Raw genomic sequence first — 9972 nt, forward strand, 5'->3', positions numbered from 1 at the left:
ACCCCCGCTTTAGTGTGTCATGTTCGTGGCATGTCGTTGTAACTTTTACTATTTCTCGATCTTAATAAAAAGATGCGCAAACATTTTGCGTATTCGAGAAAAAAAAAGTACAAATCAGCACCCATGAATCTCAGCAAGATCTGCTTGTCAAGCGAATATTTAGCTGGCATAAATGCAATGAGCCTGTAACCTTTCTGAATAGCAAAGAGGACCAATCCTAACCCCATGTTACCGCTTGTCGGCTCCACTAGTGTTGTGACTCCAGGTGAAATCAACCCCCTCTCCTCTGCATCTTCTATCATTCTGCAGAAGAAAAAATGGAGGGAAGTGTCAGCACAGGTGTGTATCTTGTGTCATTCTTCAGAAGAAAACATAAGGAACTGTAGCTCGACACAGACATATTCTGTCTGCAGAAGAAAAGAAGGGAAAAAGGAAAAGATGGTACCTCAAAGCATTACGATCCTTGATGGAGCAAAGCGGCTGGTAAGCCTCCATCATGCCAACGATCCGCGCATCAATCCCAGCCTTGCTGGTGATTCGCTTCAGCTCGATCAATGATATCCATACTACGAGCTGAGGAAATTGTTCCACTAGCAGCAGCAACAAACATGAGCAGGAAGCAGATTAGAACCAAAAAGATTGGATGACAAGAGAGGGTACGAGACCTCACCTGACTGATGTCAGAAGCGATGTGCCCTTGATCCCCAGCACCGCCATCGCCGGAGGAGGAAGATGGCTTCAGCAGAGAAGGAATACCCCTCCTTGCCACCCATGGCTGCTGGCTTCTTGGATTCTCTTCACTGGAGGGAGTAGGTAGGCAGAGACGAATGTACCCTGCAGCTTGGAGATATTTGTTGTAGCAGCAGCCCCAACTCTAGCCCATGGCTACTAATCTTGTTTGGACAAATGGTTATTGTCCACTGGTGTCCACGTCAAGAGCTACTCTGCTAACTGAACAAATGAATGCTAAAGAACAAATTTAGTTCAGAAACAAAAGAAACACTGGACAAATGTGGTTCAGAAATACTAGACAAATGATGGTTATTTATTCTTATATTCACCTAAAGAACAAATGTGGTTCGGAAAGAAACACTAGAAAAATTGAAGCTCGTCAGAGTTCTAGCTTTTGTCCAACTAGTCTAGCCTCACAGTCTGGATCGATTTGAAGAAGCAAAGATGTAAATAAGGTGCATGAAACAGATCGGTCAAACTGAAAACTAAATGAGACATCAGTCATTGTGTGCCTCCTTCGTCACCACCTTCACTTGAGTACAGAAGAGAAGGGATACTCGCAGTCTGCTCTTCCTCCATGACGTGAATGCTTTGCTTCCCCCTAAAACTGAAGACTACTTTGCGGATCATGTGTCTAAAAATATTTGTCCGAATTGGGCTCCTGATGGAAGAAATAGAGTTAACTGAATTGGGCTCATGATGGAAGAAATAGAGTGAGTTGGTTAAAAAAAAGTGGTGGTTTGCTATAGAGAGAGACTCTAGGCCCAAATTGGGCTCATGAGTCATGATGCAACAGCCTTTTATCCTCCCACCCAGGGAAGCGGGCAGTGATCGTTGCCCTGTGAAGCCAGCCTCACGCCAGTCCTGCCACTTCAAGTTTGAAGAGGCTCAAGCTTTCGCAAGGGCTACAGAAGAGAAGGGATACTCCCATTCAGATCGGTCAAACTGAAAACTAAATGAGACATCAGTCATTGTGTGCCTACTTCGTCCTGCCCAACACCACCTTCACTTGACTACAGAAGAGAAGGGATACTCCCATTCTGCTCTTCTCATTGGCAGAAACAGGCAGGTACTGAAGACTACTTTGCGGATCGCAAAATATGTGTCTGCACTTCCACTGAGGCACATGACCCTGTCTCCCCTTTTCATGAATAGGACTGATGCTTATTTTTACAAGGCTTAACATGTTAGCTAAGCCTGGTAAGAAATTAGAGGTTAAATAAATAGGAAGAAATAGAGCTAACTGGATAACAAAAATAAATAGGAAGAAATAGAGCTAACCGGATTTTAAAAAAAAGTGGCGGTCTGCTATAGAGAGACTCTAGGCCTGAATTGGGCTCATGATGCAGCGGGCTTGTTATCCTCCCACCGTTGGTAGCGGGCAGTGATCGCTGCTCTGTGAAACCAGCCTCACGCCATTCCTGCCACTTCAGGTTTAGAGAGGCCCAAGCTTTCGCCAGGGCCCCGCCAACCACTACCAACTTGGGATGGGCAGGCCAGCAAAGGCACACCACGGGGCCAAGCCCAGAAAGCCAGCACTTAGCATCCGCACCACCTTAATGCCCCCACTTGGGTTACAAGCTCTCGCTACTGAGCTCGGCGATAGTGAGCGGTCGGGACGAGTATTTAAACTGGTGTTGTGGAGTGTGGATTAGCGAGGTGGTGCTAAACACTAAGCTGAGGTGACACTGTGACATGTTTTTTTGTTGTTGTTGAGAAAAGACACTGCGACAGGTACAACGGTGGCTCGGAAGTGGGCTTTCCTCCTTTGCTCGTCGACAATGAGTCGCAGCCTCGCAGCACGAGAAAAATGAAATGGTCAGTCCACATTTGGAACACGGGCCTGGTAATTGTCCATCGGTTATGACTACTTTGTTAAAGGAGGTGCGTCTTGGCTTTGCTAGAACTCAAAACATGATGCAAACTGCAATTCCGGCAAATAAATGAAGTAAACTGAGGTGAATTAATGTATTTATTCAGAGGCAAAGTGGTTATTTTTTCAAACATGACACTTAGATCCAAGATAGAAAATTTGCATCTCACAGTTTATAATTTCTGGTACAATTCTTTGCTGAAATTTCCGTGCCAAGAAATATGGAAACTAGGAAGCAAACAAGCACGACCAACTACATCAATCCTCAAAAGGCTGTAAAGGTCCCTAGCCAAGCAATCTTCTGCCAGCAGGTCCCAAATCTTGAACCCTGCCCGCCTCAGCAACTTGTTGGATTGGATGGATCAATGATACTAAAGTTTATTACATGCCGAGCAATAACAGATCACCATTACAGATCTGCACAAGCGTCGAGATCAGAAGGTCATGGCGATGCATTCCTCTCAATAGCTGCAAAGAGATCGGAGTTCATGTATCTCTCGCCACCACTAGGAACACACAGTGACGATCATCCTCCCTTTGTTCTCTTCTCTTGATGCCACCTAAAAATACATTTAGTTATTTAAAATGTAAGGTAAGGTGAGCAAAGATACGAAAGAAATGCATGGAGGTAGATCCAGTCAGAAGAATTAGAGTTAACCTTCAGGCAAGCTGCCAGATTTGCTCCGGATGATATGCCAACTAGCACTCTAGCAGGCCCTCTTCCCTGGCCAACCAGGGCTATGGAAAAATTTCAGCTTAAGGATGGAACATGCATGACTAAGTTGTGAATTTTTACGATGGTTGTCGAAAAATGGACGGCTCACGAAGAGCAATCCGACGGCTAAAAAGGCAGAGGAACCGAGAGGAACCAATTGAAGAGGCACCGGAAAGCACCAAGTGCATACTAAATGGTGGGACCATACGCACAAAGTTCATACTAAAATTAGTGGGATCAACACCTTAAAAATGGTGCGATAATTCTATTTTTGAATTTCTTTTATACAATTAAGGGTATATAACGGTAAATTTATAATAAAAAAATAATGTTTGAGTAGTATAGAGATGATTGAATTAGTATAGTTTGTCACATGTATTTCTTAAATTCCGACCACACCAACCCTGTTGTTCTTTCGCTCCGAGCGTCCGTGCTGCGGCGGCACCAGCTGCCAGGGCGAGGGCGAGGCAGGGCTACGGCGGCGCCGGCTACCGGGGCAAGGGCGAGGGCGAGGGCGGCCAGAGCACGCGATAGCTTCTCACCAGTCCCCGACGAACGGCGCCACCGCGTAGATCCGGCGAAGGCGGTGGAGGAGGCGAGATCCGGGTCCGGCGGCGTCCGTGCTCCTGTTCGCGGCGGAGGTGGCCGTCCCAGCTATCGGGAGGGTGCGGGCGGCGTGGTGCGCGCGTCCGCGGACGCGGCAGTCCGAGGTCACTCAAATAGGCCGCCACGAATACGGTGGAGGGGGCGAGATCCAGGCCCGGCGGGGTCCGCGCTCCCGTTCGCCAAGGCGGCGGCCGTCCCCGCTGCCGGGAGGGTGCGGGCGGTCCATGGTGTGCTACGAGGGCGAGTACGCGGTGGACACGGTGTTCGAGGGCAGCAAGCTGGGGATCGAGCCGTACGCCGTCGAGATCACCCCCGCCGGCGACCTCCTCGTGCTGACTCCATCAACAGCAACATCTACAGGGTCCAGCTGCCGCTGTCACCATGTGAGCATGCTCTGCCTCCGACCAGTCCCTGCCCGTTTCAGTTTTTTCAGGTTTTAGCCTCATGTTGGACAGGATGACATGAGCAGTACAAAAGATGGGAGAAAAGAGCAACAGCTGACTGAATTACTAATAGAATTTTCAAGTCGCAATACACTAGATTACTTGTCCACATGATATAGGTACCAGTTAACACAAATTAGGTTATCAGTAACTTTCCAATTTCCAAAGGTGTGGTAAAGCTGTGTTCAGAGAAAGAACATAATGAAATCACCAGTTTTCTACTTAGTAACAATTATTAAGGTCGATGTATGATAGTACCAAATTCTATGTTATATCTGGTGCTTTGCTTTTTTGTTTATTGCATTTTAAATCAAACAAAGTTCATTTGGATCGTCCTTTTGACTGAAAGCTGACCCTTTCTATCCTAGGTTAGACTACATAAATTCTAGGCTATTCATATTCTATTAACTACATCAGAAAACTATCCAGTTGTGCTATCAAAGCTACAAGAAGAAGGATTAAAGTTTGAAACTGATAATGGCTATGTACTCCTTCCTCTAAATCCAATTGAGGTACACTGTCTTCCCTTTTTATGGTTTAGGCAAACTCTAGTTGGCTTGTATATCAGATGACTGCTGGTGGGTGATGGCCTTCAACTGGAAATACCTTCCATGTTGTTGTAATCATAAGGATTTTCATATTTCTGTGTGATAAAAATATTTCCTTTGAACCACTGGATCGAGTGCAATTGTCATGTGTGTGGTCCTTGATTTATGATGAATCTGCATCTAATTTAGGTAGGGTGAACACAGAAATGTGACTCTTGATTCCTGGGAGCATGACGCCAGCTTGCTCCAAAAATTTAGAATTTGCGACAAGAAATTTATTTTGCTACCCAGTGCTAGCTGCAGTTCCAACCATTATGCTGTTGTATAGTCCATAGGATTATAAATTTTGAGTTGTGATGTTCATATATCATGAGTACACAACAGTGCTAAAATGTTCAGAGATCAGTCTAGCTAGTAGGAAGCTTAATGGAACTTCATTGCAGTGAAGCATCTCCAAATTTAATCAAAACCTGAACAGTAAACATGTCATAGCTTACCTATGCCAATAAGCAGAATATTTCTCAACTATATGTACAGGTTGCTGCAAGCAATGCTGAATTCAAAGGAACTTGCATATCAGATGTCTGCAGGTGGCTGCTGGCCTTCAACTAGAAATTAATATTTCAGTCTCTTCTTTAACTTTAGTCATTGATATAGGAACTCTACTGATTGATATACGGTGGGCAACAAATGAGCAAAAGGTTCAGATCATAAGACGAACCATACAACTGCAGGAGAACATATTAGTAGATGTGAATTGTGTGATAGATAGATTTGTTTACTTCTTTGTGAGCAAAGGAAAGTGATATGGTTACTTACATGGTGCTTGGGCGCTGAACCGATGATTATTCTGTGCCAATTGACTGCTTCTACACGGCATGTTTCCGTAATCTCAGTCACAGTTCCATGATCATGCTCGTGCACGACAACTAATTCGACGTACCAACTATGTTAGATTTGTATGCTTGTTCTAGAAATTACAAAATCGGACAAATTAAAAAAGTATTTTTTTAATCCGGGGAGGCCTCTACCGATCAGCCACCCGCCAAAAATAGCAAACATGTCTCAAAAAGTGCGGCAGGCACGATTCAAATCTGCAACCTCCCCCTTATGCAAACTCTCCTCTACCACTCCACCGCACACTCACTTATGTTTATATTAGATTTTTCTTTCCCCACATATTATCCTAAACCGAGTTTAAATTGATCGTTTGAGGGCCTAAATGAATTAAAATGAAAACGTTGTTAACTACAAAGTTATATAACTTTTTATGATCTACAACTTTCATTTTGGTCGTTTCTCCATCCGAGGTTGTTTGAAAAATTCTTTATACTGTTACAAACTCGAGTAATGAGTAGCTGAAGAATATCTGGCAGTAGTTCATCAGACATCACTACAAGACCCATCTAAGAAAAAAAAATAAAAGCCTTCTTCTCATCATATATCAGTCACACTTCCCTCGCTGCAACAAGATGGCTTGTATTTTAGGACAGTGAAGTTGTCATTCATGTTATTTTTAGCATAAGATGCTTCCTGGATTATATCCAAGCAAATTCGATTCTGATGGATCTTCTGAAAATGTGTACAAACTGTTGTTTTATTCATTACACTATGTTATTGACAGTAGTTCCTTGTTGCTCAAAAAATATGTGTATTGTTCTGTAGTTAGAACTTAAAACTATTGCACTCAAAGAAGATAAAATGCCCACACTAGTACACATGTCAATGATTTTCAACATATATTCATCTTTCCTGTATGAATGTCTGATACCTAATCGTGCAACCTTCATCAAATTCAGTAAAACCCATTGCTTTACTGAAGTATGGTAGAATTGCAGGAATCTACTACCATACCCAAAAAAAGTAACCTTGTGCAAATTTTAGCTAACCGTACAAATAAACTGCAACTAACACTTTTCAATAGTAGGTAGGAGGAAATAGCATACGTCAGAATATGAAATAATGAAACACGGCAAACACTATAAACATGGGATTTGTCATTCTAGATATGGCACAGTTTACACAGAGGAGAAACTGACCTCCAAAAATTAGACAACATTCAGTCCCATTGAATGAATGAACTGGTTCAAGAATCTATAAGAGTGACTCCATAAATTGGGGACACAATCAACAGGGTAAGAATGGATAAGACTTAGTACCATTCGATGAACAGTTAATTCAAGTTTCAGACCACAATCTAATCTAAAAAACAATGTCATGATCATGTAAGTTATTATAGACCAGAAATTGGACAGGATGCACTCCTATTGAATGAATCGATCCATTCAATCCGATAAGAGTCAGCTCATAAATCAGAGACGTAAATTTGATCCACAATTACCTGTCCTCCACAGCCGGTCCCTCCAATCTTCTGGACTGGGCAATCCAGTGTTGCGGAGACCGGAGATCACGTACTCAACCACCTAGCCGGTTCCTTGATCGGAGTAGCCGGCTTGTCCTCGGGGCGGAGACACACAAGGGGATCGTGCACACTGATCGAGAAGAACGACCGCACGGTTGTGTTCTCGGCCAGTTAGCCGGCGAGCGCGCCTAGGCGAGGCAGAGTTACAAGCGCACGGCGAGCGTAGGCCGACGGTCGAGCGCACTGCGTGAGGCAGAGTTAGCACGGGCGAGCGTAGGCCGGCGGCGAAGGCACCGCGCAATGGCGAGGCGGCCACGACTAGGGCCGAGGGCAGGGCAAGCCGCCGCCGACGATGCCAGGCCAGGCGAGGGCAGGCCGGCGACACGCGATGGCGAGGGCCGAGCAGCCTTGCATCCTTCGGCCTCGCCGCATGCGGGTTCAGTTGCGCCTGGGCGAGGGGAGGGGGAGCAGCAATGACAATACTAACCTTCCTCTCATAAAATTAGTTAAAGCTAATAACTTAGTTAGAAACCCAGAAGTAACCCCAACCACTGTAAAAGAGCTCTATTGATTTACCTATGTTTATACTTATTTAATAATTAATGAATATTTATTTATTTTATTACATAAAAAAACTAGGGCTTCGAGAAGGAGCCCTCCCAGAGTCCCAGATACTCAGTGGCCCAGAGGGCCAAAGAGGTGGTTTGGAAATAGTTTTCAACCAGCAATTGACGCGCCTCGGTATGACCTCATAAGCTGCGTCATTCCTCCAAGCGCAAAAATGGTTTCGACAGAGAGCCAACCCCCCGCGTCCTATACTCTCCTCCACCTGCCGCTCCGTCTCTCCCCTTCCAAGGTGGGACTAAACATCCATCCCGCGAAACGCGACCGTGGACCGCCCACCGCTCACAGGGCTTCCTGTGCCCAGCTGGGCCCTTTTGAGTTGTCAAGGGGCAAAAGGGCCAGGCGTGCAACCCCTCGTGCTCTCCTCCACGGGCGGGGTTAAAACGTGCGCTCGGTTTCCACTGGGTCTCTTTCTCCTGCCCTCCGTCTCCGTCTGTTTGAGGCCCGTTTCCCTCGTGCTGCTACAGGCCCACTAGGCAGGAAGCACCGCCCAGGCCACACGAGCGTCGAAGGCTTCAGCCTTCAGGGTAGTATACGTACCTCCGGCTCCGTGCATCACCGGCCATCCCAATTCCCATGTTTCGGATTCGCAATGCGTTTGACATGATCCGATAATAGCTGTGTACTACTCCAGTACACTTCTTAGATTTCTGTCACAAAATTCTAATAACTACTGTGGGTGTCTAAGAGCAACTTCAACAGGGCCTCTACTTGAACCCACATAGCTAAATATAGATACTCAGACAAAAAAACACAGCTCCAGCGGAGCCCCTAGAGCCCCCAATTTAGAGTGGACACCCAAATCTCTCCCCCCGATCCGATTCCTGTTGGCCCCATACCCCGGCCCCCATCCGCCTTCCGTCCGCGCGAGCGCGAGCGCAGCCGCCACCTCCGCCTCGACCGCGCCCCCTCCCCTCTGGCTTCGGCGGGCGCCAATCCTTCCAGCGAGTGCGCCTCTCCTCCCTCTGCTTGGTCCCTCTCTACCCTCCGGTGGCTGCTCGGTCCCCTCTCTCCCCTCCGGCGGCGCGGTCTCCTCCGGTGGCCCGACCGCGCACTCCCTCTCTTCTCTGAATCTCTGGCCGCACGAGTGCGACGCAGATCGAGAGCTCCGGTAGCGAGCGCGTGCGTGGCTGCCAGCCTCTGCCTCCACCGCATGAGCACGTGCGTGGCTGCCCGCCTCCGCCTCCGCCTCCACCATGCCACCCTCCCCTCCGGACTCCAGCGAGTGCGGCCACCGGCCTCCACAGCGCGAGCGTGGCCGTCGGCCTCCGCCTCCACCGCGCGAGCGCGACGCAGATCGAGAGCTCTGGTAGGGAGAAGAAGGAAGAAGACAGAGAGTATGACGAGCGGGCCCCGTTTGTCAATGTCTGCTGGAATGAATTTGGGGCTTAAATTTGGGTGGTGCTACTGAAGTAAAAGTAAAAAAACAGGGCCCCAAAAAGTGGGGGAGAGCACCCAAATGTAAAGTAGAGGGCGCTGTTTTTGGGGCTTTTGCTGGAGTTGCTCTAACTTATTATTAGTACAAAATTACAAAAGAAACTGCTTCCATAACACTGAAAATGGCATGTTCAGATAGTCAGCCATGTGCCAGCCAAACTAGACATACGATATTTATTTAACTTAACACTCTACTAAATTAGATATGGATAATGTGTTCTTTTTTCTAGAAAAACTGGACAGGGAGCACTGAGCGTCACCGGTTGCCATCTCTATATAGGAATCCTGCTTCCAAAAGCGGGCTAATGGATAGGGCCACATCGCCCGTTAGCCTACTAGCCGTCCGATCTGATGAACCAGCAATGCCGACCGTCCGATCAGCGTCTTCACGGGTCTCCTACCGTTGTGACAGAACCACCCAATTTATGCAAGATCAAATACTGCTGTCCCCGCTTAACACGTTGACACGCGCATACTCTCACTTATATAAACCCGGTAGTCCGCCGAGTGTCACGCATGACCTCGGTAAATCAACATCACAACCAAGATCGCGTGATTAAGCAAATACACATCACATACGTAGAGTTACAGCGGAAATAATATTACAAATGGTTTCACAAATAATAGTATAA

The 9972-nt window shown here is 46.7% G+C and overlaps 1 long non-coding RNA gene and 1 pseudogene across 1 annotated transcript; both read right to left on the reverse strand.

Moving 5' to 3' along the window:
• LOC136519895 (uncharacterized) lies at window positions 1-1435 on the reverse strand. The gene is made up of 3 exons (XR_010775067.1): window positions 671-1435; window positions 446-590; window positions 1-303 (listed from the first exon to the last, which is right to left on the reverse strand). It is a non-coding gene; the product is annotated as an uncharacterized lncRNA (long non-coding RNA).
• A 6498-nt stretch (window positions 1436-7933) lies between these two features.
• Window positions 7934-8062, reverse strand: LOC136524893 (U4 spliceosomal RNA; annotated as a pseudogene).
• Window positions 8063-9972: the final 1910 nt, after the last annotated feature.

This window comes from Miscanthus floridulus, chromosome 18 (genome assembly GCF_019320115.1).
Source record: "Miscanthus floridulus cultivar M001 chromosome 18, ASM1932011v1, whole genome shotgun sequence".
Classification (NCBI taxonomy): Eukaryota; Viridiplantae; Streptophyta; class Magnoliopsida; order Poales; family Poaceae; genus Miscanthus; species Miscanthus floridulus.